A 13417-nucleotide genomic window follows, 5' to 3' on the forward strand; every position below is an offset into this window, starting at 1 on the left:
ATGCATGTACAATCGTAGCGGTCGTTGATAACACTCATGCAGGATCAGGAGGTTTGGTTTCGCTTTGTGGCACTGGCAGGATCAGGAAAGGTCTTGCAGACACGTTTCCGAGTCACCCCGCCACAAGGGGAGCTCTCAGCTGGTGTTGCCCTTCGGTGTTCATTTACTCTTCTCAGGAGGCAGGTACGGAGGTGGGTGCACGCCGTGAGGGGGTGACGTATCTGCTTGTGCCCTCTTCTTTCCGCGTGAGCACCAGCCTCAGGCTGCCTGTGCAGGAACGGCGATCACCTCGTTGTCCTCAGCGTCTCCTCCTGCTACCAAATTAGAGGATTTCTCTCAATTACCAGCCGGGCATTCTTTCTCCTCACTGCCCTCTGTCCTAATGGGGAGTGGTTGATAGCGTTAAGTGATTTGGGGCTGTGGAAAGTTTGCTCTCAATGAACTGCAATCAGGAGATCTCACTCCTTCTTTGGTTAGTAGCCCCTGCAGGAAACAAGGCAGTGGGCCTCTTCCCATCCTTTCGAGTGTTAGTCACTACCTAGCAGGATGTGACAAGCCAAGTGCCACCACCGTGGTGGCCTGGAGGTGATGGAGCTGCTGGTGTGGATGGTGGTTGTGAGAATCGCAGAATCTGTGAAGTCTTATGAGCATGCAGCCAACACCTTGCATGAAGTGGTGGAAGAGTACAAAAGTAGTATTTATTGGAAGATGCAGTGAGGATTTTACCCAGGGTAGCATGCATGTTGCTGACAGTGGCAGTGAATTTCTGTGGAGCTGCCTCTTGAACATCTGGAAGGATATTGCTAACAGGCATCAAGTGTGGTGAGGTCAGTACAAGAGGAACAAAACCTTCCATTCAGATAAAAGCAGGGGAAGGGAAACAATGCCACGTGTGGGACTGGTTCAGGCTAAACTGGTCCGTGCAGTAGTTTCTGCAGCCCTTTGGAAACATACTACAGGGCTGAGCTTCCTAGCTCAGACAGGTCTACGTTCACGTTCCAGTCAGGCTTTGGGAAAGCAGGAACAGCACCATCTGTGTCCTACTTCATTTGAAAAAGAAAACTTTACAAAATCTTGAACGCCAGCCATCTGCTGATACTGCATCCAAACTCTGTCACTCGTATCTGGGGGCAGAGGAGGGAGATGATTTCTGCAGGGAGAGGCACCATTCGGAGTGGAAGAGCTGCCTGCCCCTAGGGGTGCTGCTGGATCCAGAAACCACCAGAGGAGCACGTGCAGGATGGCTTGACGTCTCTGGCCAGCCGCCTTCTGTAGTACCAAAACAGTCCTGCTCAGAGAGAGTGAATTCGAGTCCCGTCCTGCTGACAGAGTCCGCAGCGCTTGGGTTATGGATCATTAAGAGGAGATCTGAGCGTTTCTGTGAAGTGGATGCAGAGTGATGGGGTGGTTGGGAGCCACCATGCTGATGGTTGAGGCAAAAAGATAGTCATTGCTTTTTCCTTGTAGCCTGGTCATTGGGCGTAATGATGTTTTGGTAAACAGATTAGGTTGTGGTTTTCTACAAGTTGGCTATGAAGATAGGCCCGCTGTCTTGATGGGAACTAACACGAGCCCTTCGTCGGACGCAGGAAGTGAATAGACTCGGTTTTATTTAATTCTTTTAATCCCAGATCTCCCTCAGCAAATGTTCAGTGAATTTTGATTTGCTCTTGAAGGTGCTTTTTCTGAATCCAACGTGTCATTTCTCTATGTTGTATTTCTCTTTTCCTCTCTATTATAGACGTTGAGTGCTGCTTCTGTCCTGATAGCTCAGTGTGAATGTGAACACAAGTAAGGCAGTAGAGAGTTAAAGAAAAAAAAATCCATTAATTAAAATATTTACATTGGAAGCTGCAAAACATTTACTCTTTGAGTAAAACAAACTTCCCCATTGTTCTTGCATGATTGCTGCAGTCTCTCTGAAAATAGCTGGGAAGAGGTTGTGCTCCGAGGAATTTTACTGAGCTGGCAGGTGAATAGGAGGGTAGGGATACTCAAGTGGGCTCTTGGTCAGTGGCTCTCTTTTGTTCAGATCTTTCTGTCACATGGACAAAAGATCTCTTCTTAACAGAAAAAAAGCCAAAATAAAGAGAATCCCAAAAACCCTTATAGTGGTGGAAGTATGTTGTCATATTACTTTGTTAATGCCAAAAAAAAAATGATCATGAGTAGAAGATGAGAAAATGGGATTCACTGGATGGAAGGTTTATTTTTAGCACTTAAAGTGTACACTAATGTACACTTAAAACGAGGAGAAAGAGAGGAGCATCCCAGAGCGGGCAGTTTGGACCTTGGCTCCCAGGTTGGGGACCCATGTGCCCTCATCCCCCTTTGGCTGGCAGGGAAATGGCAGCATAGTGAACGACGTCACCTTTCCATGGTGCTGAGGACCTGTGGTTCCTACTGGGGGCTGTTGGCATCATGGCTGCTCAGCGTTTGAGGAAAACAAAGCAAGGGTGCAAACTGGGGGTGTTGGACCACTAAAACACAATGTTTTCTTTGCATCTAAATTTGTACTTTAGGCACAGGGATACTCTTAGTAGCATCGCTACAGGAAAAGTAACGAAAGCTATTTGCTTCAAATCCTTCCATTCCTGCTGTATCGCCAGAGAACTGTATTGAAAAATCAAGGGTTGTTTGTATGGGTTTTTTTTTTTTTATAGTATTCTCTCATACAGTGTGCCATTTCGCTCTTACACATTTCTAGCCTTTTCCAGCCTGGCACTGGACTAACAGGCTTCTAGGGCTTGTGGGTAGGACGCAGAAAAGGCTAAAAGGGTGTGTGGAGGGGTTGGTTTGTTTGATTTTTTAGATCCTTGATTGATATTTCTCACTCTAGGCAGACTCTTACACTTTTTGAATTTGCCAGACGGGAGGTCTCTCTTCTGCCCTAGTGACTCACGGACTGGCTGGGTTGCAGGTCACGTCTCCCGTTCTTAATAGTGCCACGGAATAGTGTTTGCTCAAGCCCGAGTCTATCGTGACTGTAAATTTTATTGACAATTCCAAGGTTGCAGTTTTGTTGGTTAGGTGCACAGTACTCTTTCCTCTGATCCCAGGTATGCCAGACTGCGTCATGTTTACCTATGTTATGAAAACATCTTTGTTGCACTGAAAGGTTGGTTTGTGAAGGTGTTAAGAAATCAAATGTACTTGTTCAGGGTAGGCATCATTTAAACTCATGCACGAGAGCTTTGTTCCATCCGTTTCTTGCATGCTTTACTGTATTTAAAAAAGGCTGCATGCTGACAGTTTCTTGGCCTGGAGATAAAAGGTGCTGCATACCCGGGTTTGATACACTGATGGAAAATTGTCTCCACAATGTATAACATTGCTGTGATTATTTCTAGCCATTACCACTGGTCTCATTTTACAACCATTCACATTATGTAATTTGATGCTCATTTAATTTAATGAGAGGATGCTGCAGACTTATTTATGACTCGGCAGGGCAACCTGTACGCTTTGGCCGCCACAGTTATCCTTGCTGAAGGAGGAAGAGCATGTTTCTTACAGAACATGTTACAACATCTTTAATATCTTTACATCCAGGTTTCCCAGATTGCCGCAGATGGGAGGATGACTTGCCTGGGGTGTAGACTATACTGTAATGGCAGCAGAAGTTTAACTTTTTTTTTTTTTTTTTCTTCCCTTGAACTGCCTGTTAGCCTTTTGTTGTAAGGCTATCGGGAGGTATTAATGGACTTTTCCTTTTGTTACAGATGGAATTTTATGACTTGCTGGATTCTGAATAGGACGAAGAGATGTGTCTGATAAGGTAAGAAAGAGGGTAAGATAAACATGCTCCTACACAAAACAGTCTCACTGGTTTGTTGTTCAGGTTGAAGACAACTGTTTCTTTCCCTGACAGAACTGTGAAAATAATTGAGGTTACTTACTTTTAAGCTACATCTGCCTCTGACCCTCTGAGTAGAGACCATCTCTGTTCTGTACAACTTCTGTTCCAGTCCCTTTTCCTGGTGGACTGATGTACAAAGTCCAGAAGACAAAAATGTATGCCTTTCCAGGCATGGTGGTTAGCAAGTTAGGTGCTACTTGGCCCATTATTTTAGAGCTTTTTATAAAGTCACAGATGAGATAGAAGAGTTCTTGTTCAGTTTTGAGATATTGCCTCCTGCCTCCAGACATTTGAAAGGTAAAAAGATTTTTGAGCTGTTTTAACTTCTATGCTTTAAAACTTGTTTTTCTTGTTGCAGTGTTTTTGAATTTGGACTTTTTATTGGGACAGAGCGTAAATAAGCAGAAAACCTCTTAAGTTTGAGTTTGAAACGAGTATTTGCTGTCACTAATGTGCTGAAAGAAGCTGTAGGTTTGATTTTTTTTGACTTTTTTTTTTACAGCAAGGTTTTTAAAAGGCAGTGTTTAGATAGATGCTTTTTTTTTTTTTTCTTTCAGTTTCTGGTTCAGAGGCTTCCACTGGCAGAGGAGTAGGTGTCTTTAAAACTCTTGGGTGTTGGGATAACCACGTTCAAACAACAAACAGCCAACCATAGTAGTAGTATTACGTAGAGACTGTGATTGTCTTTCAACCTATGATCCACCCTGTGACTATCCAGCTGTATCAGCTACGTGTTTCATTTTGTCTCCTCCATCTTCCCGAGCTCTGTGCCATTGACAGGCCTCAAAAATCCCTATTGTTCTTTTTGCAGTTGGTTGGAAAATGTAGTGGAAACAGCTAAATGCATGATGTCATTGTAGGAGGACCAGGACTGAAAGATTTTTTTGATTTGGCTTCAGAGATTTAACTCTTGTAGACACTCTTGAGTGCTGGGTTTTTTTCCTTCTATTAAAGTTTTGTTTGCTAAGTACAGTTACCCTTTGGAGGGTGGCTGCCCAAGCAAGAACCGAAAATTTTGAATGGCTGTTGCACAGTGTGGAGTATGCAAGAATCAGAGGCTTGCTGCTAAGGTTTTTTTGCAAGTGTTAGCCATTTTGTCCATTCATACTACCCTCTTGCGTGCCACAGTTGAATCGTGTTACGAATATTTTGTGTAATGGCTTATTCTCTACCCAGAAGTCATCTTGTACGTGTATAGTTGGTAAAATACAGCTCTTCGGGTGAGAGGTCTTGCAGTCTGCAGTGCTATTGCACAAAGCACCTCGCATGCATACCTTGCTTGTTATGTAAACGAGCTGCTTCACCTGCACGTGTTCAAACCGGTCTACCTGTGCTCCAAGAATGGGTAATTAAAACTGCCTTCAGAACTTCTTAGAGTGTGTTCAGCCCGACCTGTACTGGCACCCCTCGGCGCGCAGGCGATTCAGTTGCCATCCCATTGCGTGCCCACCACGGCATCACCACCAGCATACAAATACTCTCATCGAAAAGCAGCACACCCAGGATGGCATAGGAAGAAATACTGGCATTCAGGCTGGTTTGGTCTAGCATATTCAGTTGATTGAGAAGAATTTTATTTGTCTGGTGTCAGTGCAATGATAGGAACTTCTTTGGTGTGCACGTGGGACAGCACCTTAGCCGTACTTACTCAGCTGCTCGTGTTTTCCTACGACGTTACTCCTCATGTATTATACATGTATTATACATGTGTTATATAGTACATACATTATGTTACATAATTTAAGTACTGTTCTGCGAAGTGGATATTGATAAATCTGTGTGCTGTAATGTGGGCAGCTCTTGTGGCACAGCAGCAGGCTGCTGTTGTACCATCTCTCCCAGGGCAAGCTCACTCTCGCCTTTCTTCATAAAACAGCCACTGAGGAGGCTCTGTTTCTAGCAAGTTCTGCAGCTTGAGGCCACGACACCTTCTCTCACCATGGCATTATTGCTAGCCCCAGGCACGTACAAATAGTGAGCCAGATCCCTAGCAATCACAGGACTGGCTTTAAAATGAGATTCTGGGAAGAAGAAGTAGCACTTTCCACTAGCTCTCGTCTTTTGCCTCTAGAAGAAAATATTCTGTCCTCCTTTTGTGTGATACCTTCTCAGGGTTGAAATTAATCTTGAGCTATGAGAGTGTGTATCTTGTTCTCCTTTATCTGAGAGGGTTTTGTTTGTCCCTTCCCCAGCAGCCTGGGCTGGAGAACTGCCACTGTCCCACTCCCGGTCCTCCTGTGTTTCCAGAAGCGGCTGCCTTGGTCATGCTCCTTCTCAGGGCTGTGGTTGTCAGGAGTCCCTCATTCTTTCAACTATTTCTTACTACTATGGCATCAGTGGTATTTTATTTTTTTAACCTTCTGTTCCCTTTCTGCATTCCCTCTCCCCATTTTCATTTGTGTTTACATCCTTCCAGACAGGCATCTGGATCCTGCCCGAAACGTGCCCTCAGGTCCTGTCTGTGCCTCCTGTCCATGTTTTCCCTTGGTTGCTTACAGTTTTCATGCAAATTTCCTGCTGTTTCTTCTTCTGGGCGAGTACTTCTGAAACACTCATGCTGTTGCAATTAAAGGGGTTGCTATCTTTTAGTCCCATTTAAAGCAACGAGACATGGTCCAGTCTGTGCAGGGAGTAGTCTTGTTTTAATCCTAGCCATGGTGACTTCCTTGTGGTGGCTGCCTTTTGGCATCCATCCTATTGATTAAGTGATGGGATCGAACAACAAAAAATTAAGAATAGCTCTTTTAATATGCCTGAAGCCTAATGATGAAATTATGAGTCTTGGCAAGCTTGCAGTGATGTTGATAGGTGCCAGACCTCTCACTTTCTTTTCCTTCCCATGTATTTCCCTGTACCTTTATCTTACTTCCTTCCAAGGAACCCGGGGTCCTTGTGAACTGCAAGTCAAGTTTCACGAGGTCTGCCTGATAGCTCAGATCATAAATATAAAACTGTTCTATAAGGGCAAATCTATTTTCAGAGGTACGTTTGAGATAAAATTACTTTGATTGCTGGAATGGCATTGTGTCATTTTTGGAAGGAAATGACAAGGAAGTTAACTGTTATCAGACCTATTTTCACCCGTCGTTAGCTTCAACCTGATGAATTGCAGCACCAATGTTGCTTGCCTTAACAGTTCCAAATTTGGTTGCCAATTAATATTGATTATCCAAAAAGCAGTAGGTTGATGTATATTCTATTATTAATAGCTGTTAATGCACTTTAGAATAGCAATCTGTTTTGCAGCCGTCTTCTGGTTGTTCTTTTTTAATGAGTCTTGGCAGTGAAAACCCCGGGTTAACACATGCAGAAGTACCGTAACTCATTGAAGTATTTGTGGGTTTTTGCATTTTGTGTGTGTGTGTGTGTGTGTGTGTGTGTGTTGTTTTTTTACTGGCAGTAACACTTGATTTTGATGAGACTGAATTGAGACAGAGTCCAGGAATGGTTTCTGTCTAAACTGGCACATTGTGGTTTCTTCTTGTGTTAGTGCACATCAGCACGAAACTCTTGCATCACTGCTAGATGAGTTTTAATAACTTCCTTTGACATTGCCCGTGAATATTTTTGTCTCCACAGAAGCCATTTTAGAAAAACTTTAAAAATAACAAAGCTAATTTGAGTAAAACGTTAACAGGTAATTTGAGTTCCTTTTCGTGTGTTACTTAGCTGTTTTGCCACAATATGTGGAAAGTACCTGGAAAGCACAGGGAGAAAAATGGGAAATCTATCATGCATAAGGAAAAGCCTCTAGATAACAAAGTTTATTGGGGGGACAAAGTACTTACCTAAATGTAGACATCAAGGTAAATGCTTTTGTCTTTTCTTTTTCTTCCAGAAAATTTGAATATTTGCACAATCTGATGTTGCATGTTGTAAATGCTTAACACTTCTAAAAGAATAAATTACTTCAGTGCCTGAATGTGCAGATAACTGTCAGCTTCAAAGGACCAAGTGAATTGGAAGGAATGTCTGAAGAACTTGGTATAGGCAGGTACCAGGCAGAACTTAGAAGGCAGGAGAGTGCATTGAACTAATATAACAGAGGCCTAGGTGTAAGTTTACATATATAAATGAAGACTGATCACATTATGAAAAGCAAATTTCTGTGGTTCTGCTTTTAATGTAAAAGTGGAATACTCACTTCCTCCTCCCATCTCTGTTGCACTGGGTTTCCCAGGCTGCTTGTTATAAGAATTTTGCTGCTCCTATAAAAACTCAGATGGAAAAGTAACCTATTTAGTACTTTTCAAACTGCCGTTACGGAAAAGACCACCTTTCACTGTAGAGTATACTTGTTGTGAGCTGGCTGGTTCTGAGAGACATAAGTAACTTTGCACTCTTGACTAAGCAACTAGGAGAAACTGAAATCAGTACTGTAAAATGCACATTAAAGCTATAGGGCTAAGATGGAAAGAGCCATTTCAGGTTTTGCTTGAGATGCAAACTGACCTGAAGTTCCGCTTGGAGTACGTGAAGCACAAATAAGATGAGGTGTAGTTTAGCACTGCAGTCTCTGGGATGTGTGTTGCCCATCTTTCACCCCACTCAGTGAGCCAATACAGAGGACTAAACCTGGCAAAACTACTAGCTCCAACTTCTCCTTAGGGTTATTTTTCTGACTGAAGTTCTCTGAGCTCTAGCGGGCACACATACACAAGGGGAGCATCAGGGCAGACACTGGGGGTTGCAGCTGCCACCGGAGCAGGTGAGCGGGGTCTGCTTCTGGTCGTTCCTGAGCCCACCACCCTGGCTGTGGACGCACCCTTCATAGAATCATAGAAGGCTTTGGGATGGAAGGGACCTTATAGATCATCTTCATCATCTAGTTCCAACCCCCCTGCTATGGGCAGGGACACTTTCCACTAGACCAGGTTGCTCAAAGTCCCATCCAACCTGGCCTTGAACACTTTCAGGGAGGGGGCATCCACAGCTTCTCCAGGCAACCTGTTCCAGTGCCTCACCACCCTCATAGCAAAGAATTTCTCTTATATCTAATCTAAATCTACCCACTTCCAGCTTGAAGCCATTACCCCTTGTTCTGTTGCTGCATGCACTTGTAAAAACTTCTCCAGCTTTCTTGTAGGTGCCCTTCAGGTACTGGAAGGCTGCAATGAGGTCTCCCTGGAGCCTTCTCTTCTCCAGGCTGAACCCCAACTCTCTCAGCCTTTCCTCATAGGAGAGGTGTTCCAGCCCTCAGATAGTTTTTGTGACCTCCTTTGGACCTGCTCCAACAGCTCCTTGTCTTTCCTGTGCTGAGGGCTCCAGAGCTGGACACAGGACTCCAGGTGGGGTCTCACCAGAGCGGAGTAAAGGGGCAGAATCCCCTCCCTCGACCTGCTGGCCATGCTGCTTTTGATGCAGCCCAGGATATGGTTGGCACCCTTCTTTCTTCCTTCTCTGATGCTGGTGGTGTGACTGGAGCTCGGGGACATGGGGTGGGGAGCAGATGACCCTCTACCTGGCGAGTGTGCAGGGTAACAGCTCTATGGCTGTGGGGCAGCTGCCAATTTCAGTGCTTGAAAATAGCACTGGCAGCCAGGAACTTCTAACTGCAGCTCTGCTAATGACTAGTGGTGTGGTTTTGGGCAACTCCCCTTAGTTGTCTTTGAGTCAGCTCCCCTGTCAGTAAAAAGGGGATGATACTCCTTCATAACTTACTGTTGAAATGATTAATTACTGTGCTTCAGATGTCTAGGTCCTGCCATGTATTGTTACCAATGGTATAGAGAGGCCTCTCGGCTTTCTCTAAGAAACCCTGGCTCCAAGAACACAACAGATTGTGGGGACTGTTTGTTTTGATTTTTTTTCCTGTTAACTTATGAAACAGATCAGATTGACTCTCGGTACCAAAGCGCTAGCCACCACTACCGACCATTTGAATCTTGGCCCCTTCTCCTCCTCTTTTCCTTCCTCTCAGCAACTCCCTTCTTTTCTGTCCACTCTTCATATCAAACCTTTCTAAAATGATTTAATGACCAAGTGTCAGACAGAGTTAGAAGGGAAACTTCAGTTGAGGATGAAGGTAAAATCCTAGCAGTGAGGCTAAGTGTTTGCTACTGGTGTAGCGACACAGAGAAATGTTCTGCTTCTTTCTCTGAGACCCATTCCGCGTGGGGGCTGTGCAGTTTACAGGCTCTGGCTTGGTTCCCAACCTGAGACATCCCAGTACCTTGCTGGTTTAAAAAAAAAAAAAAAAAAAATCTAAACATAATGTTGGGGGGAGCCCAGTGAGTGAAAAGTTGCAAAATTCATGTATGAGATTAAATTTAACTTAAGAAGCCCTAGATATTTAAATTAAAGTATTAACGAAGGTACCCAGACAGAGCTCTGAGTACAGCAGAAGCTTGTTTGTTGTTGGTCTGCCCCAGAAAATGTGCTCTCTTGGTTCACGATTGACCCCCAGCCGCAGGTAGTAGCTTCCTGCTCCCCTTGGAAGAGCTGATGTGTTACGGAGCTGAGGGCTCTCCCTAGTCCACCCGTTTGGGTAGTGGGGGGGTTGTGTGGGGCAGGCAGCTCTCAGTGTTCCTGCTGGATGGGTGCCTGCCTGCAGCCCATGAAGCAAAGCCTGCTGTCACTCTTGTTTACTCTCTGGTTGCTCTCTTGATGCTCAGCCAGCGCACCATGATGGGCTACTCATGACTTGTGGACTTCATAAACTCCAAGGAATGGGCTTTAGTTTCAGAAAAAATGTTCTGTGAAATATATTCATAGACTCCTGTCCTCAGAATGAGCCTCTGGTATCTGTTTGTCCTGTCTTGCTAGCGCAGATCATGAACTCTCACTGGGTAATTTCTACAGTGAGTCCATAACTTCTGTTGTTACTTTACAGAGGTGCCTGCTCCTGGCTATAAATGACAGAAGGAGACACATCCCAGCTGTAAATTACAATAATATCCCTCTGGAAGAATCTTAGGCAGTTCTATTTTGTACTATATAAATTCTGATGTGCCTTGTTCACGATTGTAGTAGTAGGAGTATGGCAAACTTCTTGTTTATCCATGGAGGGATGTAATATAGTGTATTAGCCAGGTGTTTTTGTTTAATATAAGTTGCTGTGACTTAAAAAGTGGAGTGAGGAAGATCTGGAGATTGTAAGTTCTGGTGCTCAGATCTGCCACAAGTGATTCTACTCAGAAATCACTTAAGTTCCTCGTTTAGCCACACAAAAATTTCAGTCTCCAGCACCACTTAACATTAGCTAGAGCAGCAGAATGGTGGACCGCAGTCTGTCCTGGAGCTCTGGGAAAAGTCTTGAATACCCTGAACTTTGGAGCACTTTGAAGACAAATGAGCTTTGATTTTAATATTCTGATGGGGTGTAGGGAGCAGCCAGCGCTTCTGAAGAGGTGTGCTCCAAGAGCCACCCTGGTTGGTGTTACCTAAATGGCAGAGGTCCGCATTTCTGAATGGATAGCGTTGCTGCAAAGTGGGGAAGATGTAAATGCCAGAGGAATTGTACAAGTTTTTAGTCAGCTGGATAAGATATAAAATGGTTCTTGTGGATACTGCATTTTGCAAGCTTGCTGTTGATGAGTTTCTGAGCATACTACACATCATATCAATCAACTGTAATTATGCACAGTCTGGCAGAGGAGATTAATTCTGAACTCTTCAAAACTTTTTCCTCTGTCCAGCAGCATCTTTTTGGGGCCTAGTTTTGGCTAATGTGTTCTTTATCTTCTGAGGAAATTTTGGTAGAGTCGTTTGGCCATTTTGTTAGTAAGTCACTGATAACCATTATCCTCTTTGATAAGCCAAATATGCAGACTTTTTAAACTCTCGATATAAGATGTATTTTCTGAACTTTTAGCTGTTCTTGTGGTATTTTCTTTTCTGAAGTGAACAGACCAGAAATGCATGTAGCCCTTGCTGCTGTTGTTCTTTAGATAATACTCTCCCTCCCTGCCTTATACAAAATAATGTTCTTATCCATCCAGAGGCTATGTTTCCTTGGGTAGCTGCAGATTTGTGCAGGAAGTTTAGTGTCTAGATTATGTCTGTCATGACCCCCAGTCTTTTTTACAGGATCATTGCCTTCCCAAATGCAATTCCCCAAGGGTAACTCTCTCGGTGCTTTTTTTATTCCTAGGAGTTTGTGTTATTGGCGTATTAAAACCAGCTGTTGTTCAGATAAAGCATATTTTTTGCTAGGTGTAGTTTATGAGAAAGTAACCTGATTTGGTTTTTGATTACCGTTGTTCCAGGTTTCGTGTTCTGTGCAGGTGACAAGAAGTGATGCCGTATTTTCTTTTAGACCCCTGGTAATGGCAATGGACAGCATCCCATCAGGCCCCCAAAATACCAGAGAAAAAAAATATGAGAGGAAGTGGGGATTACAGGATTTTGAATCCCTAAATTGAACTTTGTGTACTTTGCAGTTTGGGTTTGTGTGAACATAATTACTGCTTTGAATTCTTTCTTTTAAATATTGCATGTATGTGGATGAGTAGTTGTTTTGTTTTTGCTAAGTAACATTCTTCTAGAGAATTGTATTCATACCACTTGTGTTCTTTTTGGAAGGTAAAATTTAATGTTGCTACTTTTTTTTGGTCTAGTTCTTATATGAGATGAAGTACCAGACAGTTGCACATTTACCATCAACTAATAGTCAAAAGGTACAGTCTCGCAAAGGCTTGGCTAAAACTAAATGAATAGTGCTCAGTTTCCTGTGGGTGTGGGGTTTTTTTTTTGTGTGTGTGCACTGCTTACCAGTAAGGAATAGAGCAACTTTCCTCTTCTGAGATAGCTATTTTGAAACTTTTATACTGTTGAAGTAATTTTGTTAAACAGGAGGAAGAAAAAAGTTCATAAATTGTCGAAAGGAATTTGTCTACAAATTGTGCCAACAGGGTTGGGTCTGTTTTTCCTCCTCCATTTTATCAGGAGGGAAAAAAGCTTGTTGCTTTAGTACTTCATTAGCCTTTTGCTTTCAAATGCTGAGCCTTAACAATATACTGCTTTCATGATTTATTGTAACTGTTGCCTGTGAGTATAGTATTTGAACACACCTCCTAGAGATTAAAAAGGTCAAGACCTTTACTTCCGTGGGGATGCTGTACACAGTCTCATTTTATCGGTCTCGCTCTCCCCATTTCTGAAGTGACTTGGGTAATCGGCTTAGGGGAGCGTGGGAAGCCTGTAGGGACTGGAGTGAGGGTACTCTCCCACCAAAGCCATCTTCTGATGGTCAGGGAATATGCTACATTTGGTGTGTCTTTTGTAGGCTCGGATGAATTTTATCTCTAATAAATACAAGTGGTGTCACTTTGATCCTGTGCATTGCTAATTTGAAAACTTGAGTGTTATTCTAACGATTGCTTGCTTTTTCTTATCCAAAGGAAAAGTGCACACTCTATGGCCCTTATCCTGGTCAGTGCTGTTAAAAACAGACAGGCAAATGGGTAGACTTGACTGTGTCCCACTTAAACTTCTCCTGGATTTCTTGAATAGACAACTTGGAAGAACAAATTATCTCCTGTCCTTTTCCTCTCTGCTTTCTTCTGCTGGCTTGCGACTTAAAATATCATACACTTTAGTGGCCTTAAGAAGGCCTGA

General features: G+C 43.4%; 1 protein-coding gene across 6 annotated transcripts in view; it reads left to right on the forward strand.

The window, feature by feature from the left end:
- Nucleotides 1-13417, forward strand: part of TRERF1 (transcriptional regulating factor 1) — a 103473-nt gene that overhangs the window by 25873 nt on the left and 64183 nt on the right. For all 6 annotated transcript variants that reach the window (XM_075412920.1, XM_075412924.1, XM_075412923.1 and 3 more), the window contains one exon: nucleotides 3723-3778. The gene's annotated coding sequence lies outside the window, so the exon portion shown is untranslated. The remainder of the gene's footprint in view (nucleotides 1-3722; nucleotides 3779-13417) is intronic.

The sequence above is a fragment of the Opisthocomus hoazin genome, chromosome 2, assembly GCF_030867145.1.
Source record: "Opisthocomus hoazin isolate bOpiHoa1 chromosome 2, bOpiHoa1.hap1, whole genome shotgun sequence".
Lineage (NCBI taxonomy): Eukaryota > Metazoa > Chordata > Aves > Opisthocomiformes > Opisthocomidae > Opisthocomus > Opisthocomus hoazin.